General features: G+C 43.0%; 1 protein-coding gene across 2 annotated transcripts in view; it reads right to left on the bottom strand.

Moving 5' to 3' along the window:
• The window catches only part of SVEP1 (sushi, von Willebrand factor type A, EGF and pentraxin domain containing 1), a 1,097,507-nt gene that overhangs the window by 234,292 nt on the left and 837,433 nt on the right, over positions 1–25,782 (bottom strand). The gene's annotated exons all lie outside the window — the stretch shown is intronic.

Raw genomic sequence — 25,782 nt, 5'->3', positions numbered from 1 at the left:
CGAAGTGTCCACTTCGGTGGATGCGGGTCCTGACGTGTCTCTTTATGAGACCGGTGAGTTTCGTACTGTTTTAGCAGTGCATCTAGTTTCTGTTCTAGTCAGTTCTGTTCTCGAGAAAATTCATGTATTCTGTTTTCCGTATTCCAGGTAGTATTCTGTTCGAACTGTTATTTTAAATGTTCTTCATGTATTTTAATGTCGTGGTATGAATGTGGAGTAATTATCGTGTTCATTGTGTATTGTAATTACGTATTGTGTCTAGGTTACAGTTCAGTCATGCCCTTATTTTCTAAACTACGTCAGTTAAAAACCAGAAAAGGCCTGCTAGAAGCAGCAGTTCCTGTCCCGCCTAGGGACAGTCCAGGTCATTTTATGTATCAGAAGCATGGCATAAGTGCCATATTGTATCTAGATTTATGGGTAGAGTATACCAAACAGTTAGAAGAAAAGTATAGATGGCCCGTATCAGGTACGTGGGATGCCGAGTGCATCATGAGAGTAGAAGAAGCGTTATGGAAAAAGAAAGCCAGACAGTCACAGAAAGATGCCATCGAGTTATGGCGCAAAGAATCTCATAAAAGAACCGAAAAAGAAATCAGAAAGTCAGAATTAAGTAGAGAATCCTTAGAACGAGCCCAAGAAAGGGAATTAATCGAGATAGGTGAACGAGTCAAAACCGAACAGTCAGATCGACAGAGGCATGCCCTTATTAAGGGTATGTATCCTCTTCTTGCCGAGGGCTTGCCAAAAGCGACCCCGGAGGCATCCAGTAATTTTCCGCCACCCTTAGTTCCGACCAAGCTACGTCACAGACCGACCGCAGCTGATATTTTCATTTCGTCCTATTTGGACGACACAGTCCCAGAATATGCAAATCCTGTTCTGCCAGTCCCTGTGAATCAGGCCATTCCTGCGCCTCCAGACACCGGAGTACCTGCTACGGTGCCCCCGGTCCAGCCTGTATTACAATTTCCCACTCTGCCAGCACGAAGAGTGTCAGTCGACGATTCCAGTTTAGGGGCCGCAGGAGGAGGTCCTCCTGGTACCCCGCCACCACACCAACGTAGAACGTTGGCCGAGTTACATGAATGTGCGTTACAGCGTACGCCCAAATATAAGTCCGTTGCAGATATCCGACGAGCTCTCACTGAATGCCGCTATGATCCAGTTGCAGGTGATGATAGTACAGTAATATATTCCATCCGTGTAAGACGGGTGACCGGGTATTTAGACACCCTACCTGATATGAAAGGAGATCTAGACAGAATATATCGCTTCATCCGTACAGGGGATGATCCAGAAAGTATTGGCGAAGCCATGTCTCAACGAAAAGCTGAGATCCAGCTCATGATATTAAAGTTTCTGATTAATTGTTTAATACGGGAACAAGATTATCCGACCAAAGATCCAGCTGAAATGAGAATCCTGACAAGGTGGAGTGATAATATAGCCGAGGGTAAGCACAAGACTATCAGTAGTATAGAGAGTATGTACAAGAAAATTCGTAAGGAAATACTAAAGTTACACGAACAACGTAAAGCAGCACAAGTAAGTGAGAAGGAAAATGACTCTACTGAAGAGGTAGAGGACGAGAATCCCGCTAGAATAGCGTATGTAGGAAAATCTAGATTTCCAGACCGCCATTTACGCCTAGAACACAAGTCAGTTTTTCACCAACCAGCACCAGAACAAGGTTCTCTGGAACAAGTATTTCAAGCTACCGATCATATTCTGAAATCACGAATCGGTTATAGTGAGTTAAGTACTATGCATGAACAAGAACTAGTCCGATCAGCAGTCCGATGGATTACTGATTCTACCACTTTTCCAGACGAAATAGTGGCACAAATGTTTCTGAAATTGCCCCTAGCCGAGCAGCGACTGGTGGGTATGTATATGATCCAGCACCTCATTACATTGTATGAGGGTCAACATTCTGATCCAGGTCCGTTACACGATGTCCTGAACGAGTTACTCCAGTATAAATGGAAAGGTTTAGGTACCGATTTAATTAGTGTCATTCTAGAACAGCGTCACAAATATAGAACGTTTTTGAACCCGCATTTTGTTCATGTCTCACCCCCAGAAAGTAAACCGTTTTACATAGACAGACAGAATCTGTTACGAGAAGTACACCCAGTTAGGACAACAGATGGTGAAATGCAACGAGTGTTTGTTTACACCCCGATTACAAAGATGGAACTCTTAGAGATGAAGAAATTAATTCCCTGTCATGATAAAGATCCAGCAGGGTTCCACCGAGAATTAAAAGACATGCTCCGTATGGGAGAATACACGTATCCAGATATTATTAAAATGCTAAAGGTCCTATTGCCCGCAGGGGTATATGAGAAACTCAAGGAAAAGGATTGGGAGGTGGGAGAGAAAAAGATCGATTGGGCAGTCCTAGAAGCCGAAGATAAGATACGTGTACCAGGTACCGGTCTAGGAGAGAAATGTAAGGACTTACCAGAATTGTTGATACAAGTTTTGCCAAGATTATTAGCCACTAAAAAGGAAGACTGGGATGCAATCTCAGCCTGTAAACAGAAACAAGACGAAGACACTAGTGATTTTTATTCTAGATTTGAAAAATGTTTTATAATAAACAGTGGCTTGAAGACAAGTAGCGAATCATACCCTCATCTTTTTGTTACTAAATTAGTCGAGAATTCAAGTCCACAAGTTAAGAATCGAGTTTTGAAAGTCGAAAGTACCTGGCAAGCTAATACTCCGTCCCAGATGTTGCAGATGCTTCAGTATCACCAGAATAGAATCAGAGAAGAGCAAGAACATGAGAGAAAACGTATGAAAGACACGAAAATGAAAGTACTAGTTGCACAATCTGTCCCTCAAGACAGTCAGAAGAGGGGTCCGAATCAAGCCAGTCATCCCGCAGTTCCCGTTAAAGGGACATGCAATTATTGTAAACAGCCAGGTCATTATATAAACGAGTGTGCAGTTCTGAAACATAATATAGCTACTGGTAAGACTGAAGAAAGACCACGTCCACCTAGACAAGAACAAGTTTCACAGACTTCTCAGCCACAGAATGCACAACAGACAGTTACAGCACCGCAGCCTATTGCTGCAACACAGCATGTTACACAGCAGATGTACCAGTATGCACAGTCCGAGTATCCAGAGTATCAGCCATATTCATGAAACAGCCTAGAGAGGGAGGTAGGCTTGCCTCTCATCGAGATACCTGTAGACCAAGAAGGTCCCTATGTTCATAGTCAAGTACTAGGGAAAGACAGAAAGTTTCTGATTGATACAGGGGCAAGTAGGACCACCATTAGTCACGCTGAAGTTCCAGGGGCTCCGCTCTCAGGCTCTAGAAATGTTTCCCTTGGATTTTCAGGAAAGCCTATTGTAAACGAGATATCTAAGCCAGTTACTCTAGAAGTAGGTCCATTGTCCCGCACTACTGATCTGTTACTTACGAAGTCATGCCCAGAAAATTTGTTAGGAATTAAAACACTGAAAGAGTTAGGTGCAGTTATATGCTGCTCCCCAGAGGGAATACGATTGTTCCTACGTGACTTCAAGGGTCACTATGTGTTACGAGATTTTGATCCGAGATTGTCCAATGTCCCGCAGCATCTATGGGCACAAGGTCCAACTGATGTTGGTTATATGCAAATCACACCCCATCGTGTGACTCTCAAGCCAGGTGTAGTCCTGCCACGAATCAGACAGTACAGATTGCCACCTGAGGCTGTAGCAGCCTTATCCAGAATTATTGACGAGCTCATCGCTCAAGGAGTAGTTGTAGAAACTGACTCCAATGTATGTAATTCTCCGATCATTCCAGTCATGAAACGTACAGATCCAAATGCACCTCCAGTATATCGATTAGTAATTGACCTTTGAGAACTTAATAAATGTATTATTCCCCAGTACCCAGTTGTCCCAGATATTTCATCCCTATTGACAGCCATTGATTCCGAAGCCTCATTTTTTACAGTCATAGACCTCAAGAACGCGTTTTTCAGTGTCCCCATTCATCCAGACAGCCAGTTTCTTTTCGGATTTTGTTTAAATGGAAGAAGCTATATGTTCACACGAGCTCCTCAAGGTTTCACAGAAAGTCCTAGTATTTACAGTCAAGCACTTAAAAGACAACTAGACAACATTCACATGCCAACTGACACTGCCCTGCTCCAGTATGTCGATGATCTACTGATCACAGCCCGTTCTGAACGTGCTTGCGAGCGAGCATCACTTACAGTTTTGTATTTCCTAGCCGAGATGGGGCACAAGGTGTCCCCTTCGAAGCTTCAATTCTGTGTACAGCAAGTGATCTACTTAGGCCACTTACTGTCCAAGTGGGGTAGGCAGTTGACACCAGACCGTATCCAGTTAATAGCGAGTCTTCCTCAGCCCAAGACACAGAAGGAGGTACGTGCTTTTATCGGCCTTACTTCTTACTGCAGACAATGGATTCCTCAGTATGCATTTCTAGCTAAACCACTGATACAGTTAACGACACAGGAGGCAGCCGTATCGACTGTCCTCCCTTGGACATCTGAACATACACTTAGTTTCAATGAGTTAAAGAAAGCTCTATGCCAAGCTCCAGTTCTAGCTACACCGAACTACAGTAAGCCTTTTACACTTTTCGTCACAGAACGTGAAGGTACAGCATTATCTGTTCTCACACAAGATCAAGCAGGACAGTACAAGCCTTGTGCTTATTTTTCGAGCACATTAGATCCTGTAGCCCAGGCTCTGCCTGCGTGCCTCAAGTCAGTTGCAGCCACAGCACTAGCTATCAGACAAAGTGATTCCATAGTATTAGGACATTCCTTGACAGTACAAGTTCCACACTCCGTGGAAGTTCTTTTAAACCGAACACAAACTCAGCACTTGACAATTGCACGTTTAACAGGTTATGAATTGACACTGTTCCAGCCACACATAGAAATCAGACGCTGCAACGTTCTAAATCCTGCTACCCTGTTACCGTCAGTTACTTCAAATCGTGCCACACACGACTGTGTGGAAGTAGTTAACATTATGACTAAGCCAAGACAAGATCTGACAGATATTCCATTACCAGATCCCGACCTGACACTTTATGTGGATGGTTCATGTATGAGAACAAGTACAGGAGAACTAGTAGCCGCGTATGCAGTGGCTACTGACACTGAAGTTATAGAGACACACCGTATTGACACCCTGTCTGCTCAAGCCGCAGAGCTAGTTGCTCTGACACAAGCCTGCATACACGCTAAGAACCTGAAAGTTAATGTTTACACAGATTCACGCTACGCATTTGGAGTCGTACACGACTTCGGAGTGCTCTGGCAGGAGAGAGGTTTCATGACTTCTCATGGAACCAAGATTCAGCATGGTCTCCTTATTCAGGCTCTGTTAGATGCCATACATTTACCGACATCTATTGCTATCATGAAATGCAAAGCACATACGAAAGTTACTGACATTATTTCCCAAGGTAATGATCTAGCAGATCGCACAGCCAAGCTTACAGCACAGACTCCAGACATTTCAGTTAATCCGACACCGACACACACTCCAGATCCGACTACATGTATGACAGTTAAGGACCCTACTCAAGATGTCATAGATATCAAGTTACATGCTACTCCCGATGAAATTAAGAAATGGTCTGAACAAGGAGGGGTCCAGACAGATCAGGGATGGGTAACGAAGGGTAGAGCCACATGGTTTCTCCCCGACTCTATGGTTCAAGTCATTATCAATACCGCACATAGTCCAGCACATTTAGGAGAAAAAGCTATGTTAGACAGTATCCAGAACATTTGGTTCAACAAGCATTTACGAGCTGCAGCCAAGCAGAAAGTCCGTACCTGTATGATATGTTGCCAGTTTAATCCAGGTAAAAGTGTCCCGGTGGAACAAGGTGGATTCCAGCCCCCTGACCACCCTTTTGAAGTCCTCCAGATGGATTATATTCAGATGGAGCGATGTCGAGGTTTCAAGTATGTCCTTGTAGTTGTATGCGCTTTGTCCAGGTGGACGAGGCATATCCAGTCCCAGATTACACAGCCGCGACCACTGCCAAACATTTGGTTCGTGAGTTCTTCCCCCGTTATGGACTCCCTAGAGTCGTATATTCTGATAACAGCCAGCCATTCTCATCTGAGTTGATGAAGCATGTTTCCCTTTTGTTAGGGTACCAGTGGAAGTTCCATTGTGTACGCCATCCTGAATCAGCCGGTCTCGTAGAGAGACATAATCAGACCCTGAAAATCCGCCTTGCCAAAGTATGTAAAGAGAAAGGTGTAGACTGGATAGTAGCTCTGCCAGTCGCTTTATTTTATATGCGCATGGTCGCACATTCCAGATCAGGTCTGTCCCCGTACGAGGTCGTATTCGGCCGCCCCCCTAACATGTGGGGTACACCTAGACCCCGAAGTATTACTGATGTTTCAAGTAATATGCTGACAGATTACCTAGCTTCCTTGATGTCTGCCCTACACTCTTGTCGTTCACAGGTTGCCGCCGCATTTCCAGACAATACCGAGGTGGCACCGCATGAAATCGTCCCTGGATGCATGGTTCTTGTCCGGAACTTTGATCGTTCAAGTCCGCTGGAGCCTCGCTGGAAAGAACCCAGACAGGTCCTCCTAACCACCCGTACAGCCGTGAAGTTGGAGGGGAGAAAAGGCTGGGTGCATCTGTCGCATATAAAGAAGTTTTATGGACTGAAACCTGTTTCAAAGAACATTTCCGAGGATTCTAAAAATTGCCAAAGTACTATTCTTAAGGACTGTCCCGCAAAAGACAATGATACTGAACCCTCCCTGTTAGAGAACACTCCGCAACAGGAGTATAAGAAGAAATTAAGGTCTAGTAAAATAAGTCAGCCAGTTTGATTGTCTAAGTCCTCCCCTAGGTGAAACGGTTAGACCGGTTTCTGACATGTATAAAATAGACCCCCATAGTGAGAGAGTTAGTCAAAACTCAATCCGATGTATCGTTTTTCTAAGTTTCATATTGTTTTTCAGCCTTATGACTACCTGCACCAGTTATGCTTTTTATTTGTTTTTTCCAGTTTCTCATGTAAATAAGTCTTCTATTGCTACAGTAGAGCACACGTTTAGTGATCTGCCTCCTCATGAACTCTCTTATCGTCTTGCTATGCGTAATAATTCCTTTATCCGCATGTTACATTATTCACATCAGACCAGCAATGCCACTAATTGTTGGGTGTGTGGTCGACTCCCCCCTTTCCAGACACCGAAGGGAGTTCTGCCACTCTTTCCTTATCCATTTTCACATAATGGTTCGTGTGGAGCATGGTCCACGTTAACGTCATCCTCAACAGATATGTCTTTTCTTAACAGTACATGTTTTCCAGACAAGCAAGGTCTTCCCCACAGAACAGGGTTAGATCTAGAAAATGAAGTTTATAATTTGGGTAATTATTCTTCGAATTTCATGGTCCTGAAAGTTCAGTCTGATTCTACTCCAGACTTACCTGCTATTTCAGTACTACCAGTCAAAGGCGAATTATGTGTCCGAAATTATGGTTCCGTACATGTAGGACATAGTGATTGTACTACTATTGTCAAGTATAGTGACAGTAGGAAATCTATTTTCAAAGCTTCACGTCATTCTTATTTTGTTTGTGGTCAGACCGCATATGTTCGTCTGCCCCTCGATTGGGAGGGAACCTGTTACATTGCCTTCCTACTGCCACCAGTTTTCCTAGCCCCGTCTGATTATCATAGAAACACACATCTAGTACACATTAGACATAGAAGGGAGATCGAGTCCCCGATTGTCGATTACACTGAAACTGCTCTAGAACAGTATACAGATTTCAATAAAGGTTTCTTCTTCTTTATAGGACCTGTCCAGAATAGTAAGCTAATCCGTAGATTAACCAGAACCCTTGAAGCCGTAGTGAATGAGACTGCCTCTGCCCTAGGTAACTTAACTGAAGAACAATCTGCTATGAGATTTGTCGTGCTCCAGAATCGTCTCGTCCTTGACGTCATACTGGCCGATAGGGGCGGGGCCTGTAGAGTCATCGGATCTAGTTGCTGCATTTTCATTCCTAATAACGCGCCGTCTGTTTATTCAGCTATAACCAGACTCCATAAAATTGCCCATATGTTACACCAAGATCCAGGCACCTGGACATGGTCCGGTTGGTTTTGGAATATAATTTCCGCCTGGGGATGGAAAGTATTGTCATTTCTAGGTATTGCAGTAGCGATCATATTCAGTTGCTGCCTCTGTATACAATGTGGCCCTGTGATTTGTGGCATTTGTGCTACCTCTTGTATTCCTAGTCCCAAGTCCCGTTCTAAATCCCGTTCCAAGACAATTCGAGACGAGCAAATGATACTGTATGAAATGATAGATGGTATCATGAATATTGATGTTTCCTGATGGAAACGTAGTGACAAGGAGGGAATGTGGAAAAGTAAATTTTGCCATGTTCTGTGTCCCTACGTGTCCTCCATCTTATGTTATGTGTGCATGATTAATATGCATATGTATTCCCCATGTTTGATTAAAGACGCAATTACAGTTGTGTCCATCTCTAGTATGCCAGTTTCCAGTTCTCGTGAATACTACGAATATAAGGCCTATGTAAAGTTACGTTGCCACGTTTCTCAGTGTGCACGTTATTTCATTGTAAAGTCCCCGTTTCTAGGCCTCAAAAGGGCCCGGACACCAGATTCAGCTTCTGTCTCCTGAGTCCTCGCTGAGGAGCGATACAGCCCCCACCTGTGTTCCTGACCCTTCACTTACTTCCTGCCTCACAGTGCCCGGCTCAGCCTGGCTCTGCCTCTGAGTCTGCCAAGAGTATGTTATGATTCTAGTTATCAGTCCAGCCCTCCTTCTCTGCATTCCTAAGCTACTGAATCGCATCAATAGTTTCCGTCACAGTCTAGCCTTTACGTCTCCATGCAAGAGAAATACTGTATTTATGGTCATTTAATATTCTTCATCACGCACTACATGTAGAATAATGCATGCACCAGTCTTAGAGTCTGTTAGCCTTTACCCCGATAACTTTTGGATTCTATCAACATGTTCTCTAAACATCAGATACTAGATATTGTTTAGGCACATGTTGCCCTGACTCTCCAGACTTCAGTCTCTGCTCCTAGCACATAGTTCATAGCCCCCAGCTTCTCCTAGTAACACGTCATTGTCAGTTTGCGCGCACCACCAGGTTAGAGGTCCCGGCTCCTTAGGTAGCCCCCTCCATGTTTCCGCCCCATTTATGACATATTCTGTTACGTTTACATCACATGTCTATGTATACGCCTTGTTACACCCACTTTCACCCTTATCTTTCGCGACTGCTATTGACCACACCCACTGCTCCGCCTATTGTATTCATTGTAATGCAACTGTTTTAGTATATATGCTTGTGTACTGTTATTAAATGTTAGCGCGCTCATTCCCTGTCCCCCCTGCAGGGCCCTGCCATCCTGTTCCCGTGCAGGTTGTCCTGTTCCTGTCCTTTATGCTGTATTAAAACCTGCAAACTCCTACTACCTCGAATCTTGACTCTTATTTATTGAGCTATCTGTTATTACTATGTCCAGTAAAACCTAGATCCGGTATTATTTATTTATATACCACATATTTCTTAGTTATATAGCATATATTCCAATAACTTTTCTCACTCAGTTATACTTGGAAGTATTAGAATTGGAAAATCACACACCACACATTTTTCAAACAAGAGAAAGGTTCTTATTCGTCAATCTCTTTACAGCAATTCATTTCAACACTTAAAAGATTGGTTGTCCATGCAATAGATTTCAAAAACAAAGTGCACAAGTGAATTGAACGTGAACAAGTGATTTGGGTGTATCATACAGTGAAACAAATTTTACAACAAAAATTAAAAGAAGTCACGGTCCAAGGATGGTATCAATGTCCACAAACAGTACAATTATTTATATTTTTCTGCTGTGATTTTAACAAGGACCAGTTGAAGAGTTACGTCGACGTTTCGACCCTGGGATGCGGTGCTGTCTTATTAGCAACCAGTTCGGGTCTTCATCAGGACGATAAAGGAGAGGGGACAACCTATAATTAAAAAGGGGTGCCTGTTTTAGTATGGGGTGTGTGAATAAGATGAGCAGGTAATAAAAACCCTTATTCTTTTGCTCACCTGAGATTTCGTCATTTAGAGAGGGTATAGGCGTCCTATTTCTGCCTCTACACTCGTGGTTCTTATGTTCTAGCGTTGATTCTGTAAATTATAGTTTCATTGAGTATCACATTTTTTAAGTTTAAGCTTATACCTCAATTTACAAGTCACACGTTTTATTGAACACATACCTCAAATATTTGTCACCGTCCGGTGTACAAATAGGGGAAGGTGCTGTAGATCGAATTACAGATTGGCAAGGTTTTCAGGGCGTTGTATCTGAAATTTATTTAAACAATATTCAGTGCACTGTCCTTATTAATTAATTGATCAGTGGCACGCAAGTTCATGGGGACACGTACCTTAGTGTTTAAAACGCTACCTTCTGGTTAGAGATTCAAGCCTGTAGTGCCGCAGCCGCGATCACCTAGACAGGTAAACTTATACGAAAAACATTTTCAATGGAGTTACCATTCTTATGTACATGTTTAGTTAGAAGGGCATTATGAACTTTCAGTTATGTACAATCTGGCTACACATAGTATTCACGCATTAATCTTAACGACAGCCACAACCATATATGAATAACATTTTAAATGTAGTTACAGTTGTTATGAACATGTTTAGTAGGTCTAGCTACACATAGTATTCACGCATTAATGTAAAGGACTCAACCATTATTTGCAACAATACAGCATAACGGTCGCATAGAACATAGCTACAGTCTACTCATTTGCATGCACGTTTCTTCCTGACTATTCAAACCATTAACCACAGAGTCTAAAATATGAATCCAGAGACACTCTTTATAATTCAAACTGGCAGCCATATCTCCTCTTCTCTGGTGTAGTTCAATCTTTTCCAGTACCCACCACTCTAACTGTTCATGTGTATGGCTAGACTTGTTGTAATGCTCAATGAGAGGGGCACCCTGGACCTGACATCTAATTCTACTTTGGTGCTGTAGAATCCGGTTTTTAATTCGTTGAGTAGTTTGGCCCACGTATAACATCTGGCAGGGACATCTGATGGCATAGATCAAGTTTTGACTATTGCAGTTTGTAAAGTTATTTACTTTGTAAGTCTTATTGCCATTAGTGAAAGAATTGCCTGTTCTAGTGTATTTGCATGCTTTGCAGCTCCCACATCTATACGCGAGCCGCCAGTATGGATTAACTCGCGTGGGACACACAGACGTTTGCTGTTACGGTTCCCGAAGTAAGTAAAAAGAGCCCATTTGACTTCCAAGCTCAGGATGTCTAGCGCATTCAATAATTTAACTAATGAATTGAATCCACTAATGCGGGAATGTTTACCTGTCTAGGTGATCGCGGCTGCGGCACTACAGGCTTGAATCTCTAACCAGAAGGTAGCGTTTTAAACACTAAGGTACGTGTCCCCATGAACTTGCGTGCCACTGATCAATTAATTAATAAGGACAGTGCACTGAATATTGTTTAAATAAATTTCAGATACAACGCCCTGAAAACCTTGCCAATCTGTAATTCGATCTACAGCACCTTCCCCTATTTGTACACCGGACGGTGACAAATATTTGAGGTATGTGTTCAATAAAACGTGTGACTTGTAAATTGAGGTATAAGCTTAAACTTAAAAAATGTGATACTCAATGAAACTATAATTTACAGAATCAACGCTAGAACATAAGAACCACGAGTGTAGAGGCAGAAATAGGACGCCTATACCCTCTCTAAATGACGAAATCTCAGGTGAGCAAAAGAATAAGGGTTTTTATTACCTGCTCATCTTATTCACACACCCCATACTAAAACAGGCACCCCTTTTTAATTATAGGTTGTCCCCTCTCCTTTATCGTCCTGATGAAGACCCAAACTGGTTGCTAATAAGACAGCACCGCATCCCAGGGTCGAAACGTCGACGTTAACTCTTCAACTGGTCCTTGTTAAAATCACAGCAGAAAAATATAAATAATTGTACTGTTTGTGGACATTGATACCATCCTTGGACCGTGACTTCTTTTAATTTTTGTTGTAAAATTTGTTTCACTGTATGATACACCCAAATCACTTGTTCACGTTCAATTCACTTGTGCACTTTGTTTTTGAAATCTATTGCATGGACAACCAATCTTTTAAGTGTTGAAATGAATTGCTGTAAAGAGATTTACGAATAAGAACCTTTCTCTTGTTTGAAAAATGTGTGGTGTGTGATTTTCCAATTCTAATACTTCCAAGTATAACTGAGTGAGAAAAGTTATTGGAATATATGCTATATAACTAAGAAATTGTTTACTCCCCGACAGAACCAATTTTTGTCTCACACATACCAGCATAAGCGGGAAAAGATGTCTCAACTCAACACCTATGCACAGCAAGTAGGCCTGAAGATCTACACAAAGAAATGTGAAGTCAATTAACTCAACAACCCAAACCATTCACCAATCAAAGCAGATGGAGAGGACGTAGTCCTGACTTAAGAGCTCACTTACTTAGGCAGTAATATCAGACATGAAGGAGAGACAGGGAGTAACATCAAGAGCAGGCTGAACAAGGCAAGGGATGCCTTCAGGATAGTGAACAATGTGTAGAGGCCCTCTCAGTACAGCACCAACACCAAACTGAGGCTTTGCCAGAGCTATATTTGTCCACACTCTTGCACGGCTCAGAATGCTGGCAGATGATGAAAAGCGACATCACCAAACTGTCAGCCTTCCACACCATCAACCTGAGAAGAATCTTACACGTTTTCTGGTCGAGAGCCATCTCCAAACAGGAACTGCTCACCAGTTACAAGCAAGAGAAAATGGATACCATCATGATGAAAAAAAAAAAATGGCGATTGGTAAGACAAACTATCAGAACAGAACAAGATTGCATCACAAGAACAGCTCTCCACTGAATCCCAGAGGACACACGAAAGAGAGGCAGGCAGGGCCAAAGCTAAAGGATGTAGCTTTTTTGTCAGACCAGACTTTTGCCAAGCTACAGTATCTAGGAGATGGCACTTAAGACAGTTAATCCCAGATTTTAAAAAAAAAGGCGCCGTGGTATATCTGCAAAATCCGGCTAAACTCAAAGTGATGCTTAAAGGACAGACTAAGTTCTTTCAGTCGGAAATTCAGGCGAAAGAATATCTGGAAACTTTATAAAATGTTGGTGACAGAACACTATGTTGGTCTAATATATGAATCTCCGCGTGGGTCACTAATGCGAGACTGTAATTGCTAATCACAGGCTAATTGCTAATCACATGATTATAAGACTCTTGGAGGAGAGGACACGATACTCCATCACTGCAGGGACTTATGGTCCTTGGGCCTCATGAGTTGGGAGGGTGGGGTGGGGCGAGGGTAGGGTGGGGTGAAATGGGCGGGAAAGGAGGGGCACGGGGTTTAGGTGAAGGGGGGGTGAAAAAGGCACCAGCAGAAGATTTAAATGTAGTACTATTATTTGTTAACGACTGCGAAAAGGGGTATTTTCAGAAAACCAAAAAAATAAGAATGCTAAGAATGACAAGGGAAATTAAATGCAATGATCAGAAAGATTAAGATATGTACATTAAATATATGTGGCTTAAATGATCCACGGAAAAGACAAGTTTTGGCCAAAATTGTCCAGATGTTGGGTATGGATATACTCTGTTTACAAGAGACACATATTGCATGGGCCAAAAGAGAATTTTTAAGAAATCTTGGGATGGAATTAGTAGTCTGCTCCAAACAATCTGGAGTCAAGAGGGGGGTAGCAATATTAAACAAGCATTGGAAATGCAATAGGTCTCGCCTTTGTTTAAGTTAAAGCCATTTGCTTTGCTAATGGTACTGTATTTTAGCTATGTGTTTGAGTGTTTGTATGTGATATGTTGTGCCTTTATGTTGGTTGAATTGTAATGTGTGTACTAGTTTAACGCATAGCGTTAGGAGAAGAGCAGTGTTTAAGATTTGGGACAGAGTGAGTAGAAGAATAGCGTGAGGGTTAATGAAGTATAGTGAAGGGAAAGTAGCATGAGGCAAGAGAAAGTGTAGTGGGGAGAGTAGTACGAGGTAGAAGGAAAAAAGAGTGGAGGAGATTAGCGTGATTTTGAAGTAAGGAAAGTATGGAGAGCAGTATGAGGCATAAGGAAGGAGAGAGGCGTAGAGAGTAGTAGGAGGGATATGAAAGGAGTGTGAGAAGTAGAAGAGTAGTGTGAGGTAGCATGAAGGTAAGATTATTTGTTTGTATTAGGTATAATGAAGTAGATAGGTGTAGATGAGCAGTGTGAGGGAGATTGTAGTAGAAGGAGGGGGAGAAGAGCAGTGTGATGCAGAAGGACAGAGTGAGGAGGATAAGAGCAGTGTTAGTGAGAAGGATGGAGAGTGTTGCGGAGAAGAGCAGTGTTTGCTAGAAGGTTTGTGAGTGCGGATGAGAGTAGTATGAGGCATATGGATAGTAAGCACTAGTGCAACCTCTGGAGGGATCCCATGGGCACTGCTTGTGGTGCTGGGTGTGCCGCCATCTCCTCAACCCCACTACACTATTTTTCATATCTATAAAAACCTTTACAGTAGAATACATCCCTTCCTTACTATTATATTTATCTTAGTTCGTGTGGGAGTCTGTGTGGATTTACAGAGCACAAACTTTGTTTCAAGGCTACAGAGAGTTGTACATGAGCGAGGAATGGTGCACTGCACCCTGTGTCTGATGTATAGCGCCAAGAGACCACTTTGATATTGAGGGCTAGCGCTTAAGAAATACCTTAAAATAGCATCAAGAGACATCAGATGTGACCTGGACGTGCCCTTGCCTCGGTACACACCCAGTTACAAAATTGAGAAGTCGAAAACCAGTCACTGATGTGGGGGGTGTGTAATGACTTGTTAGGGTCCTGTGAGGTCACAGTCAGTGCTACATGTCAGACAATAGCCCTAACCAACATAGTACAGTGTGGCCTGGAGTCTGCGTAGTGCACGTGTTCAAGTGCGTCCCCCCAAACAGGAAGGCAAATCTCTATAGAAAGTGTAATTGCAGTTACAGCACAGTTGCTTGGTAGAAGCTCACTAACTTAATTTGTTTAAGTAACACTGACTTCATTAATGAGGGCCAGACCTGCGATAATATCACCACCAAGCTGCAATTGGGAAAGTTACTTACTTTCCAAACCAGGAAGCCTCATTCATAAAATAACTTCCAAAAGGACCGTTAGAAACACAAACTAAAAGCGCAGGTTCAAAACAGAGGCGACTAGTAAAACGTGCCAAAGATTAGAGGGTCTAGGTTGAATTTTAAGGCCATGATTTTAGCAGAAATAAAATAAACTGGTAATTGGCATCTAATCCAAAAAGCGGATTTATTAAAAGTACCGATAGGCCGCGGCAATTAAAACCAGTTTACGCCGAAGAAGCAGTTTTGCCGGCGGGGGCGAAAACAGGAAGTCAGGCATCCTTGCCCGTGACATGGGCGGGGCCTCTGACGCGGCCGGAAGAGGCCGGTGATGCTCGTTGTTGCGGGGCTCCCATCATGGAGGGAGAGCCCCGCGGTAGCGCGAAAATCCTGAGAAGTGCCCCGCGTGTGGAGATGCGCCGGAAAAGAGCACGGTGAGTGGAGGGGGGGGGGGGTCTGTGTGTGCGCGCGTGAGCCCCGTGAGTGGTGGGGGAGGGGGGTGCGTGCACGGTGAGTGGAGGGGGGGGTCTGTGTGTGCGCGCGTGAGCCCCGTGAGTGGTGGGGGAGGGGGGTGCGTGCATGCGTGTGTGTGCCTGCCTGCCTGTGTGTATGCCTGCCTGTGTGTATGCCTGGGGGGTGAGGGGGGTGAGTGTGTGCGCGTGGGAATGTGTGTGCGCATGCGTGACTTTGCCTGTGTGTGATTGCGAGAGCATGTGAATGGCAGGCAGGGGATGTGCACAGCGCCGTGCGCGCCCTCGACGGCAAATCGGAGACGGGAGAGGCTCGTGCATGGACACCGTCTCACATTCCCCCAGACACGCCAGCAAAAGATCTTTCGCAGACAAAAGCATGCTTCGCATGCTTTTAACGTCTGCTCGACCTAAAAAGAAGGGTTGGCTGGATTGTATAAAAACGGCAGCTGATAGATGGGGAAGATGGGTGTTAGCTGAATTTAAGGGAGGTCGGCAGGGGTTCACACTCTGCAATATTTATGGTCCAAACTTGGATGACCCAGAGGTATTTAATTTTCTAAATTTAGAATTGGCGCAGTGGGCTACCCCAGTGATATTATCCGGCGATTATAACATCAATCTGGAGGCAAAGGCTGACATAAGATCTAATGCCGTATATAGCGGTAGGAAAAAACTTGTATATACTGCCCTATGTGGGCTACTCCTGGAACATGGTCTCTTTGACGTTTGGCATGAGAAGAATCCGAATCTATCTGGGTTTACTTTTTTTTCTTCTCCCCATCAAAAATTTGTCAGGTTAGATTACTTTTTCATTTCACATTCTTTTTTATTACAATCAAAAATCCAGATTCACCCTAAGTTAATATCGGATCACAATCCGGTAGTGCTGGAACTAAATGTGGAAACAGAGAGCAATATTGAATTACCACGATGGTCTTTCGAGCGCAAACTATTGTTAGAAACTGAATACTGTCAATACATGTCTAAAGTAATAACCGAATTCTTCGCCTGTAATAAAGGTACTGCCCCTTATGAAATGGTTTGGGATAGATTCAAGGCCGTAGTCAGAGGGGAGACTCTGAGCTATTCCGGGTTTAAGCGTAAGCAACTTTTAAACGAACAGCGGAAAGATTTCGAAGAAATTATAAAAGCGGAGGAGAAGCTGGCAGAGACCTTAAAACAGGGAAGGGAATCAGATGTGAGTAGATTAGCCCAAAAAGATCTATCGATCAAAAAAGCCAAAGTGTATTCTAAAATAGCCGACTCAATAGCCATTAATTACATTCAACATAAGGAAATAGCATATGAGTTTGGTGAAAAAAGCGGCAGATTGTTAGCGAAAAGAGCAAGGGAGAAGCAGGTATTCAGTGACATCCAAAAAATCAAGGATTTAAAAGGGAACATGCAGGAAACAAAAGGAGGGATATTGACTGCCTTCCGAGAGTTTCATCAATGTCTATATAGTGAGGAAAGGGACTCTATTGATCCAGGTGAATATTTAAAGGAAACAAGCTCTATGCCTTTATCAGAGGCTCAACATCTTAATCTCCTAGCACCCCCTGTCTGGGAAGAGATAGAAACAGCAATCTTAGGGCTGGCCTCTGGCAAAGCCATGGGGCCGGACAATATACCGCTTGAATTTTTCAGAACATTTAGAGTTCAACTTAAAACCGAACTGGTCGAAGTCTGTCAGCGAGCTTTTGAGGGTAAAGCCCCACCATCCTGGGCTGAAGCAATTATTGTCATCTTTCGGAAAAAGGGAAAGAACCCTGAGGAGATGGGGTCTTATAGGCCAATCTCTCTACTGAATTCAGATAGCAAAATCTATTCGAAGCTTATTGCAAATCGTCTAAATGATCTTATGAAAGGGTTCGTCTCTATAAGACAACATGGCTTTATACAGGGTAGAGGGACCACTGACCATATCAGGCGAATAATATCTTTGTTTGATTGGGCTCAGGGGACCGGATCCCCGGTCGGGGTGGCCCTGCTGGACGCTGAAAAAGCGTTCGAAAGGGTCACCTGGACCTTTTTGTGGTCAGTGATGGAGAAGTTGGGAATCCCTAAAAATGTTATTAAAGCTATAAGATAATAATCCGCATTTGTATAGCGCACAATCACCCGTTAGGGTCTCTAGGCGCTGGGGGCCGTCGGGAAGATTAAGCAAGCTAATGCCCAGAGTCGCATAGTGCTGGGCTAACCTGCCGCCGGAGCCGGGGATCGAACCCTGATCCCCAGATTCCAGCGTCAGTCGCCCTGGCCGCGGCGCCACACCTCTCTAAAGATCACTTTACATTCATCCGACTGCGGTAATTCGGATCTCCGGCTCTTTGTCAGGCCCGGTGAGGATAGCAAGAGGGACGAGACAGGGATGTCCCTGTTCCCCCCTGCTATTCGCCCTTTATATTGACCCCTTTATAAGAAAGTTGGAAAATAACCCCGCAGTTAAACCAGTATCACTGAATGGCTGGGAAATAAAAGTCTGCGCTTACGCTGACGACATAGCTGTGGCCACGGCAGACCTCAATATAGCCTTTCCTAATATCATAAAACTAGCAGAGGAATTTGGCCTGGTTTCTGGCTATAAACTAAATATTGACAAAACCCAGCTCATCCACTCCGTGGTGGGATATCCAGAAAACATGAAGATAGATAAGGAGGCTACATATCTTGGAATTAAAATTTCGGCCAGTATTGAGGAAATTATTCCAATTAATTTAGATCCAGTAATAGCATCATCAAACAAGATTTTAGAAAGGGTTAATAATTTGAGACTATCCCTACTAGGCCGCAGTAATTTGATAAAAATGCTTATCTTCCCTAAATTTTTATATATTTTCCGAGCTATACCTCTGTTAATTCCATCCGGCTACTTTGCACGGCTGGAGAGAATGAGCTCTAGTTTTTTTATGGGGGTATCGTCGAGCCAGGAGAGCACTTAAAAGCTGTGAATTACCTCGAGAAAGAGGGGGATGGGCTGTGCCAAATTTTCAAATCTATCATTGGATGGCTATAATGCAATATATGGGTGTACTTCTATTACCAGAGGATCATTTGGAGGAATGCCTGATCCCTTCCATTTATGAAATGCTCTTGGGGACAGAGGCGAAACAATGTCTAAATAGGATCATAGAGCCCAGCTACTACAAAAAAACTAAGTTTAAGATATTTGATACAGCTTACTCCATCTGGCGAGCTGTTAAGAAGAAATGTCGTCTCAATATAAATTTAACGAAATATACACCCTTGCAGAAATGTTCTTTTTTGCCGGCGATATTTCAGGACGGGGTAATGCATAGGTGGAATGATTTAGGTATTAATAAGCTAGGTGATCTGTTTATAGAACAAGATTTTGTCTCATTTAAACATTTGATAAACACTTATCACATACACCGATCCGATTTTTTTAAATACCTCCAGGTTCGAAGCTTATGCCTACAAAAGCTTTCACAGTCACTAATTTTTTGGGAGAAAATTAAATTCTAGAAGCAATAGAACACCGACAAAGAATCGGATTTCTGTATCAATTAATTTTGGAAAAAAGAGAGGACGATTTAGAGGTGGTGGCGAGCAAATGGCAGCAGAAATTAAATATCCCCTTTCTAAATATAGAGAGAAGTTTAGCAATCACTAGAAAGGTTTTAATGAATGGGTCATTAATTAGTCAGCATTATATGTCTATATTCGGACTGTATTATACACCAGGGAAGATAGCCAAATGGAGTGTCGGACGTGGGACGAGTTGTAGCCGTTGTAATCTTTATGGAGCTGACACTATTCATATGTTTTTTAATTGCCCAAGATTGGCAACATTTATTGCCGATGTGGAGCATTTTCTCACAGCCGAATTGGGTATTTCAACTAAATTAACCGCATCTTTGGTTTTATTTGGGTGTGAAGAAAATGCCTCTAACTCAATCTCAGATTTAGTATCTGGGTTTGTGTTTATAAGTATGTCTGTTTTCCGTTTCTGTGTCATGTCCGGCTGGCTTGATGAAGAACCACCAAATATTATTTTGTGGCGAAATAAGCTTCTCTCTTTGTATCATCTTGAAACTGCATTGTACAAACTGAAAGCTATAAGAAGGAAGACATTTGGCTGTAAATTATGGCTTCCAGTTACTAACTGGATTGAAAAGTGAGAAATTATGGAAGTGAATCATATTAGTATTTCTGCCTTAGACTCGATGTAAATAGGTGCTTCTTTTCTTGTTCTTTTTTGTTTTGTTTTTCTGCTGATGCCTAATAAAAGTAATAAATAAAAAAAAATTAAAAAAAAACGAAAGAGAGGCAGGCAAAAGAACACCTGGAGGTGAACAATGGAAAAGGAAATGAGTGAGTTTCCTCTGTGATGTTTCTTTAAGACAATCATGCACTTCTCTGGGAGGTCTAAATCTAGAGAAACTGTCACAAAAGTGGCTTATCAACCAAATTGCAGGCTGCTTTTCGGTTAGTAAAGATCATGAACAACATCAAAGTGCATTTGACAAGTACTTCAAGCTTGCTTATGTTATATATTGTCATGGCCTGGAAGATTGCACTTTGAGCTTTTCTGAAGCCAACTTAAAGAGGTAACAAGATCCTATTCTCTTCAACGCAGGCTTCTAGGCAATTGAGTAACAGTTTGCCATAGTTATTTCCAGTACCATCAAGTAAGGACCTTCGAAGATAAATCACAAGGACCTCCTCTTGTTTACAAACTGCACTGTATGCCATTGACCGAATAGGTACCCAAGTTGCAAGGTTTTTTTGGTAAACATCTGTTGGTACATTCCGTCCATCAACTGTGTGTCTTTTGGTACTCTGTCCGGGCCAGGTGCTTCCATCTGCTTTTGGCTTCACAGATTTCTCCTTCAGAGAACTTCAGAGAAATCCATGCAGGACTCTTCTTGTTAATGTGATGGCTGCTGTGATCTTCGACCTGGAGTACTGGAGTTTCTCTCTGGATTTTGAGTAATGGGTCACCTGGTTAGTTCGAGCAGCTGGGTAAGTTGTTTTGTATATCATAGTGATTTCCTCAGTCAGAACATGTAAGGCCTGTTTTATCATATTTTGTGGGACTTTCACAGCCCCATCTAACCAGTTCCCAAGAGCTTCTAGTATTTTTGACTCTGAGAGTCTGTTTGAGGGTCATATGTGCTTTGTTTTTTATGCTTCTGCTTATTCTTATTTTGTGAAGCATAGATTGCTTACATTAGAACAAACACTACTGTTCTATGCCCAAATATATTTGTTATTTGAACCTTCACATTATTGCAAAAAGTTAAGGAGAGACCAGAATTCACCGTCTAGAGAGCAAGACTTAAGCTCACGTAAGAATTTCTATGTCTTTATAAGGTGTTTTCTTCTCATACTCCACAGATAAGAAGGACAGCACAAATTGGCTTGGATTCCAAAAACCTAAGGCTGAACTACTTGGCCCACTTCGTACATTAGCCTTTCCATTATTGATTTCCTTAGAAGTTCGCTCTTGCTATGTTTCCACATTGCTTGGCAGCCCAAGGTATGAGAGGTTGCAATCAACATTTCAAGCTTTTACTGAGTTGCATTATTGCTGCTTTTGCACCAAGATTAAGGCATATCTCATCGTAGATTATTTAAATTTGTGTGGGAAGTAGGCAGACTAAACTATGATAGATATTGTTTATAGATATTAGTTTTTAGATATATAGTAGAGGAAAAAATGTTCAGCTAAACATAAATATAAACCCTTTTCATCTATTCCTCTGCAACCATTACGGATTGTATCACAGAAAATGTTGACAGGCACAACAGATGTCCTTGATATAATTAGAACAAAGAAAATATAGGGTAACCCAGTTATCCAATGACGGAACCAGTGTTTCTCTTGGGATGGAAAAGTCCTCAGAATGATAAAAGATGTGCACCCTTGCCCGAGTGCCCAACTGTACTGTTGTCTGGTCCCTAATTTTGATGTTTGCTGTCATTGCACAAACGGATCACACATGTGTGCCATGACATAGGCCTGCTTAAGGATTGCGGTTTTGTTGGACCCGAGGGTCACCCAAAGCAGTACCCTCATTGTGGTGGATGGCCTTCCACCTTCACCAAGAGTTACACCGCTTGAACACAGTGGTGACAGCATACCATGTAGCGATCAGTAAGAATGAATGATCCTTTTTACCTGGTGTCACTGAGTTGAGGCCTAGAGACTCACTGACGTTTTGAGAAGTTCTGCTGCTGTGTGCTTAAATCACCCTTGTCCTGCACCAAGTAGATGTGGTGTGCTGTACAGCACAGGAGTAGTTACTTTAAACTGAACGTATGTGCCTGGGAAGATTACAATACAGGAATAGAGCAGCGCTGTGCAGTACATGTATGGTTAGTGCATGCACTGAGTATATGTATGTCTGCGAGGAATACATTACATGAGAGATGTAGAGCTGTGCCGTGTGGGCCGGATTCACAAGGGTAAAGTTACACCAAAAGTCTGACTTAGACCAAAAGTCTAACTTTACTACTTTTCAGTATTTACAAAGGTAAGTTTAGACAAGTAATGTTAGACCTTTGGTCTAAGTTAGGCTTATGGCCTGACTTTACCTTTGTGGATATCAAAAAGTAGTAAAGTTAGACTTCTGGTCTGCGTTTACCAAAAAGTAGTAAATTTAGACTTTAAATCCTAAGTTTAACTTTGCAAATACTGGAAAGTAATAAACATAAAGAAAAGTGTACGTTTACCTTTGTGAATCGGGCCCTGTGTGTGCAATCAAAGCATTTGCTGCGTGCATGTTTATTTGCAAGAAGTACAATACATGAATGATGAAGTGTTGCGCAGTGTGCACATGATGAGGGGGTGCTGGCACTTTGTGTATTTGCAAAAAGCACTCAATGGCACACAACATAAAGGGTACAGTACTGTGTAGTGCACTGTTGTATGTACTGGATGCATGAGCATCTGGGGTGGCACAATATAAGGAGTTGACAGTACTGGACTGTGTGTGTGCTGTGTATGTACACTGAGTACAAGTGTGCTTGCATTGGTACATTATTTTGAGGACCCTGGGTTGAATTTGGGGAAGCCCACGCCTGCTTGGTGAAGACACGAGGAGTAGCGGAATTCCCACCAGACAGATTTGTGTATTGTTGCATTTCTATGAGCTGGGTGGCACACACTGGAACGAAGGGAGAGAGAAACTCCCTGTTTGCACTTCTAAGCAGTCCTCTTGGATTCAGTGATAGATCACAAGGAAGGGGCCTGTACACATCTCAGGAAGGAGATGAGGCTGATAATAGAATCATAAAGAGTGGGGCTGGGAGCCTATAATTAGCCTTTTGATGCACATATCACTGGGGCTGACATCCAGGTGTGACCTCTAGTCACTCCCATGGCCTTTGTAATGGGACTATCAGCTTTGGAGAGTGCCCTGTGAGAAAGAGGAGTGTGTTGGAGGGAGCAAGGTCCAGTGGCGAGTCCTACCGAGAAGACTTCCTGTGCGAGGTGTGAAGATAAGGCTGGGCACCAATCGGGTCATTGTCTGTGTGTAGGAGTGAATCAGTGACCCCTTTGTGCCAGAAGAGGGCTGCCATGGACTGAGCTGTGTATCCAGTGCTGTGTGGGAAGTGCCAACCTCGTACCACCTCGCTGCAGTTACCTAATATGCCAGAGGGGACCACCGTTGAAGTGATTCTGCTGACAAGCGGGCCTAGACACGTCTGTGCCTTAGTTATTGTTAGGTTTGGAATTCCCCTATCATATAATGCACTTGACTATGCTATATTAGATTAGCAATATGTGGCTAAATAGAGGCCATTTGTGTTTAAGTTATGCAACCCACCAGGTTATCCCTGCACCATGTAAGCTTTCGTTAGCATGTGTGACTCCATTTTGTATTTTGTAATCTGTATTAGACTGCTTGGATTGTGCTCGTATTAGGCATTAGTAATCAGAATTGCCTGCCTCAGCAGAACCCTGTACTTTGTTATTATTGTCTTGTCTCTCTCGTTCAAGGTTGCTACCCGCCTTGCCAATGAGCAATTATTCTGCTTCTGCATACTATTCTCAATGTGTAACTCTGCTCCCACGTTAGTAGACGCTGAGACTCGGCACAGTGGCCTTGGACCACTGATAGAATGTACCCATCTGGCAGGTGTTAGCTCATCTCTGTGCCTCCTTTGTCTATTACCGGCTCAGGCAGGTAGTTTTCCATTAGAAGTGTGCCCAAAGTTTCCAAAGGTGGTTTATCATGTATTGGCAAACGTTGGGGAGGTATTCCTCGACAGACATCTTAGGGTAAAGGTCTGATAGGACTCCTCTGCAGAGCAGAGTATATGCTCAATAAACATAAGTTTGTATTCTCTACTGGCTGAACGACTCTTCATTTTGGGAAGGCATAGCAGGTGGTTGTAAGTAAACCGCGTGGCCCTAGAGGGCCCCGTCCTTCACTACGACCACATGCACCAGGAGGGACAACCGTGATGAGGGCTTTGTCTGCAAATACCACAGAAACCCTGTATGCCAGGAGGGGCTGCCCATACTGTGTTTACCTAAAGTTTGGGCTCTTGCCCAGAAAGAATAGTAGCTGAAACGGGCGGGTTGAGCCCACACATTGAGATCGGAACCTGACTGACACTGAGTACTATAGGGGCACTCAGAGGAGGACGCTGCACAATCACTAGGCTCCGGTCGGGAACTGAAGATTTTCATCCCCCCCTGAGTGGGGAAGACAGGCTGGGAGTGTCTCCCATCACTGGAGAAAGCTGGCATTGCTGCTCAGGAGAGAACCTGCACCTGCTGGGTGCTGCTGGGTGTACCGGGAGCAACCCAACTTCTCCAAACAAAACAGGAACTTGCTGGTGCCTGTGGTCTAAGCACCCTCCAAAACACTGAATGGCTCCATGCTGTAGGAGCGGGAAGCACTAGAATCAGGCCTGTTGGACTCTGAGGGACTCACTGCTGAAGTTGTTGCAGCTCCAAAGACACTTTTAACTAACTACTAAGAGTCAAAGGGGAACGCTCAGTAAGGCCTACTAGGGAGCATTTGCTGATGCAGCCACCAGTGTATAGAGAATAACCCTGATCACATTACAAAGCTGAGGGGGGGGACAGAGATTTGCGTGAGAAGCACTAGAGCCCCAACCTCAACGGGATTGTGTTGATGTTTATGAATCTTATTTCATTGAATGCGTAAAGTTAGAAATAAAGTACTTCTTTTTCATACAAAAATAAGTATTTGACTGGACATTGATTTATTGGACTTTACACAGTGCACTTTGAGTTATGAGCCATGTTCCCTAATCTGTGTTTATGTATCCTCCCTGAGAGAATCTTTGACTCTGGGACATCAGTAGTAAATTGCCTCAGCCACCATGGTTGGGCCCAGTAGCCCCTACATGCCCCCTGGCCATAGGAGAGAGGTTCTGACAGTATCATATCATCAAACTAGATAATATTTCCTCAGGAAATAATATCCACAAACATTTCATGGTTGAGTTAATGAAAAAACAGAAGGCTCTGGACATATAAATGTTCAAGAATGTATTCCTTTAGTTACTAAATTGACAAAGACCTGCCAGCTGGATACATCAGATACTGGAATGGCGCAGTGAGCAAGCACAAGTTTGGAACAGAAAATATATGAACAAGGATATACAATAATCACACAGAATCATAATGGTAATAAGTAACACTATGGGGCATATTAGCAAGAAACTCGTTAACATTATCGCCGTTTTAGCGGCAGGAAACTACCGCTAAAGCGGCGATAATGGGCTTGATAATATGCGTTATAGAATTCCAATAGAAGCCATAGTTAGATGTCCTGCACATCTAACCTGGGCTTCTATTGGAATTCTATAACGCATATTAGCAAGCCCATTATCGCCATTTTAGCAGAAGTTTCCTGCCTCTAAAACAGCGATAACTTTAACGAGGTTCTTGCTAATATGCCAATATGGTTCTAACCAGTTTATACACATATTCTGTGTTGTAATTAGTTGACATGTTGACCTAAAGCTAAATAGGTGAGGTCTTTCTCAGGGCAAAAAAGATCACTTGAAAGTGGTCACAAAATTCTAAGGATGGGGCCAAATATCCCAGCTCAATAAATAA

Source organism: Lissotriton helveticus, chromosome 2_1 (genome assembly GCF_964261635.1).
Source record: "Lissotriton helveticus chromosome 2_1, aLisHel1.1, whole genome shotgun sequence".
In the NCBI taxonomy this organism is placed as follows: Eukaryota; Metazoa; Chordata; class Amphibia; order Caudata; family Salamandridae; genus Lissotriton; species Lissotriton helveticus.
Note: the sequence above shows the minus strand (reverse complement) of the source record. Positions and strands in the feature narration are given on the sequence as shown.